Raw genomic sequence first — 5,249 nt, 5'->3', positions numbered from 1 at the left:
TGAAACCCAATTGCCTGTAGTGTATATATTACTAGCAAGATATAATAACATGTACTATATGTTGCAATCAAAACAAAAAAATTCTTCAAAATGTATGGAAATAAACAAATCAAAAACATGAACCTAAGGAAATTAAAGATGGGAAATTACCTATATATATATATATATATATATATATATATATATATATATATATATATATATATATATATATATATATATATATATATATAATATAGTCTTATAGATCAAAAGACTAATTATATTATGACTTCATATTTTATAGAATATGATCATTGATTGATCAAGAAGGAGATTGCATGGGAAACCGTGAACTTCCATCACTAGTATTACTACTACTAGCAACAAGAACAGCAGCTGCTGCAGCAGCTTTCAATTGGCTTCTCTTCTTCTTCTTTTTCTTGTAAGGAACTCCTCTAGCCTTAGCTTGAGTATCCCTCACTTCCCTTAAGTACATCCTTATCACGCCGCTAGCGAATGGGTTGGTTTCAGGTGGACCACCGTTCTCCTCATAGGCGGCTCGTAACCGTCCGATGAGGGCATCAAGGCTACCCCAAGCTTGCCTAAGGGGACAAGTGCATGGGCCTGGGGGCTCAGGTTGGCCAAAGAAAACACATCCTTGAATGTGTACCTTAGTTTTACCAAATTGGTCAAGGTACCTTAAGAAGTCTAGGACGTTATTTGGGGTGCACTGTGACATGACATTAACTGGGGGCCTTTGATTCTTCAAGTATTGGCAAAACGTGTTCCAATCGCGTCGTTTTTGGGACTCGTACCGGCTTAGTGGAGCCGGTGACTGTCTATTCTGATTCTGATTCTGGTTCTGGTTGTGGTGCTGATGGTGGTTATTGTGATCCTCATCATCAATCATCAAGGACCGGGATCCGGCTCCCACCGACAACGGTCCTTGATGATGATTCACTAAATCTTTACCCTTCATGTTGCTTGATGACATGATTAAGAATTTTCACCCTTGTTCACCGTTGGTTATATTTTGGTACAACTTTGTAAGAGAGTAGTAAGTAAGAAGAATTTTGAAGAAGAGTGAAAAATGAGAAGAAGGAAGAAAATAAAAGAGAGTAAACAAAAAAAAAAAAAAAAAAAAAAAAAGAGATTAATTTAAATAATTATGGTGAGAAAGAGATGCAAATAAATTGGGGCCAATAAAAAGTAGGTTTTGGACCCTCTTTTTCTTACCCTTCACATTATTTTCTTGCTTTCAAGTGTACGATTAGGCTTAAATGGTGCTTTTCTTTTTCTTGAATGTTTATCATTATGTTTTTCCACAGCCAAAGCAATCATTCAAGAATATTATTAGCATTATTTGAGCTATAATCTTAAACCTAGGCATACAATTAGGGTGATTAATTACATAGTAATTTTCTATAGTGTTATATGTCCCTAATCCCTATGATAAGACTTTATATTGACTTGTTTAATTAATTTCTTAATCTGAAACCATTGGATTTGAATGGCTTTGGCCCATGCTTTATTACTTAATTAATGTAGTAAGGTGGTTTGTGTCTTATCATTTGATTTGTATATATTTTTTGGTCCATGGCCTGTAATAAACAAGGGATGACAAGGCTATTCTATAAATTTAGATAATTCTCCTTTTTAATTTCAACTAGTCTAATGACTCGTACGACACACGATTGTCTCAATACGAGGAAGGGAGATAGAAAGACGATATACGGAAGGGAAAAAGACAATAGTATATACAGAAAAGAGAAAACCATTCACAATTAGAATAATGGAAATTTGTACTCCGTAGAAAGATACAATGTTCATAACATATTCCGTTTTTATCCGTTTCATAATATTAGAACATATCTATATTCCTTATTGTCAAATAACCTATTTTACCTTTCCCTTGTGCTACCATAGTAAATAATCCTCTTCAATAATTTTTTTTTTTTTACTTTATCCACCTTTTTTCTTACAGCAATTCACCTTTTTATATTATCTTTCTTATTCCATCCACTTTTTTGTTACACACATCCATTATAAACAATCTCCCCTTTATTATAATTCTTGTGCAAATTATAAATGTTAAGAACGTTTTGAAACAAAAATAGCACTTGAATGGTCAATATCACTACTCTTACTAAGTACGTACTTCGTATTTGATAAGACTTAACAAACTAACCTAACCTAAAACAAATAATAATAATAACATACAATTAAAACCCCTTTTCTATATATTTGTTTGGCGACCTCAAAAATGTTTAATAAATTTTTTTTTAAAAAAAATACAAATTTATTCTTCAAGATATATGAAATGAGAGATTTATGTTAAAAATATTTGAAATATTAAAGAGCAAAGTATTAAAAAAAACAAACTGCACATATATTCTAAGATTGGACAAGGAGATATTGTATTTGCGGAGGGTCGCGTACGGGATAATGAAAGCAATCTCTTTGTTATTTTGTTCAGCAAAGAAAAAGTGTCATTGTGAAATCCGTACGTACTTAGTATGTATATATATATATATAATAAACAAGAAATTGAAAACTGTATATTTTAACTTGGACAACGAGTGCATTATTGAGCGTTTGAGACAGATAAGAGATGCTATTGTTTCTTCTATAAAGAGTTTGAGTTTTTTTTTTTTACACGGCAAGGTCAACTGGTCCCAATCAAGGCTCCTATATATCACAAGAAGTCTGACTAACAATGCCCGAAAGGAGAGGGGTAAGGGGAGGGGATTTGTGCCCTATGAGAATCAAACCTCGCACCTCAAGAATGCGAGGCGACCTCTAGCCACCGTCTCTCTATTTATATCTTTTCCATAAAAAATTGGATAATTTAGAGTTTGAGATGTGTTAAACTAAATAAAACATTAACTAGATGAATTCCGTACGATGTAAGTTTTATTAGTATTTTTTAAAAACAAGGTTTTTTTTTTTTTTTTTTTTTTTTTTTTTTTTTTTGTGTACGTAGATAATAAAATTTGTTATTTTATTCATTATACGTTATATATCATTTAATATTTTTAATTTAAAATAAATTGTAAATGGAATTTTCTTTCATTCTTTATATATTTAGATAAAATTTTTAATATAAAAAAACTAATATTTAAACTTAATTAATTTAAAACTTTAAAATCTCATTCGCCAATTTTGCTTATGTGGTATTTGAATTATTTAATTCTAAAAAAAATTACAGATTTTTTATTTTAAAAAGAAGTCACAAAAGACACTAATTTTCATTGATTAAATTCATACGACATCTACAATTAATGATTAACGACAAAGAAAATAGATTTAACAAAATTAAACAAGAATTAACTGGAGAAGGACTAAGAATCCAAATACATAGATATAACAACAATTCAGCATATTCTCATTTCGTTGTCTCATACAACTTTATTTTTGAGTTAGAGGAAGAAAATTCTTGTGACAATTTTGTATCCTGAATCAAAGTAACCAATATCAATCGTAGCCCCACATAACCTGATACTATTCCAAGCGCAGAGAACACCTTGTCTTTTGAGGGAGTTCAAAAAACCTTGTCTTTTGAAGGAGATCGAAAAAATCTTGTGTTTCGAAGGAGAAAAACCCTTTCTTTCGAGGGAGACAAGTTCCTCTCGAACGAAGGAACCATTATTATAAACCAAAAACAAATTATAGGAAACAAAAAACTTAGATTTGGGCTTTCCACCAGCAAGATCTGATGGAAGCCCCTCAAAACTTAACAATGAAGGCTAGGGTTTAGGAGAGAGGAGATAGGTTAGGGTTTTTTAGAAAGTAGAGTATTTTTTATTTACAAATCTCTTGTTTGATTGGTTATAACTAAAATTTGTAATCCTAAATGACGCGTTAAGAAAATTAAATTGTATGTGGCTCTCTAAAAACTCGGGAAAAAACTCCCCTTTATATATACTAGTTTTGTTCCCGGGTGATTGGATTGTTCATAAAATTTTAATTAAGAAAAACTTTTTGGCTTGAATGTCCATTAATACGTTCATGTAATCCCTTTAGATAATGCAAGATATTTAGACATACGACATTCTATCGCTTATTTATAGAATAATGCACTTTTGTAGTTTTGTTTGTTAATAAATATCTTGGCTTGAAATTATTGTTATTATTGAACATAAATTATTTTCACTGAATAGAAAGTATTTTCACCAAACCAAAATTATTTTAACTGATTAAAAATTATTTTTTTTATTGATTCTCTATTATTTTGTTAACTAAATTAAATATATTATAAATGGATCTTTTTTTAAATAACTATTTGAAACGAATTCTATGATGGAAATAAAACCGAGTTATAAGATGTTTATTAAAAGTTATGATTAATTTTGTATATATGAAATATTAGAAGTATAGTGATAATAAAACTTTATACAACATTTTTATTAATTTTGTATACATGAAAATTAGAAGTATAGTGATAATAAAAGTTTATAATGTCCAACATTTTTATCTTAAAAATGCTATCCAAAAATTGCTTACTTATCATCACGTGTGTCACAGTAATACCTATTTGTCGCCTATGTGGCGCGACACTTGGCGAAAAATTAGAATGCCAAGTATCACTGTCTCGTGGCCTGACCGCGAGACCGGCTTTATATATTAGTGATATGATATATTAGATTATTAGGAAATGTTTTGTTCACCTTATAAAAATAATATTTAATAAAAATAATATTAGTTTAGTAAAAATAATTTCAGTTAAAAAATAATTATAAGAAAATTAATTTTAGTTCGGCAAAACTAATTTCAATTCAGTATAAATAATTTCAGATTAGTAAAAATAAGGTGAAAAGAAGATAGCCTACAAATTAATGCGTAATGTTAGCATTTATTATTAAATTAATTTACTAATAAAAATGTATTAAGTGCTGGTACTTATTTACAACCCAAAGAATGTTCTTTGGGTTGTAAATAAGTACGATTACTTAATACATTTTTATACAATTATACATAAAATCACAAATTACTTGAATAGAAAAAACAATAGCATCACTTATCTGTCTAATTTGCATTCATTTTCCTTCAATAGAAATTTAATTTTTATTTAATTTTAATTTTTCTTATTTTTCTAACTAAATGTTTATCACCTTTCTAAAAAGGTACAAAAGACAAATAAAAGTTTTATATGAGGATGGAGGGATAAATTATTATATTTTTGTTTTGGTGTTTAGAGAGCCACAAGTGGGCGATGAAAATCGATCCCAAGATCTCTAAGAACTGAGAGGTGAAGGACCTGTTCTCTT

The 5,249-nt window shown here is 29.5% G+C and overlaps 1 pseudogene; it reads right to left on the bottom strand.

Moving 5' to 3' along the window:
• Positions 1–219: 219 nt before the first annotated feature.
• Positions 220–1,031, bottom strand: LOC145576698 (protein LIGHT-DEPENDENT SHORT HYPOCOTYLS 10 pseudogene; annotated as a pseudogene).
• Positions 1,032–5,249: the final 4,218 nt, after the last annotated feature.

The sequence above is a fragment of the Chenopodium album genome, chromosome 13 (assembly GCF_948465745.1).
Source record: "Chenopodium album chromosome 13, dcCheAlbu1.1, whole genome shotgun sequence".
Taxonomy (NCBI): domain Eukaryota; kingdom Viridiplantae; phylum Streptophyta; class Magnoliopsida; order Caryophyllales; family Amaranthaceae; genus Chenopodium; species Chenopodium album.
Note: the sequence above shows the minus strand (reverse complement) of the source record. Positions and strands in the feature narration are given on the sequence as shown.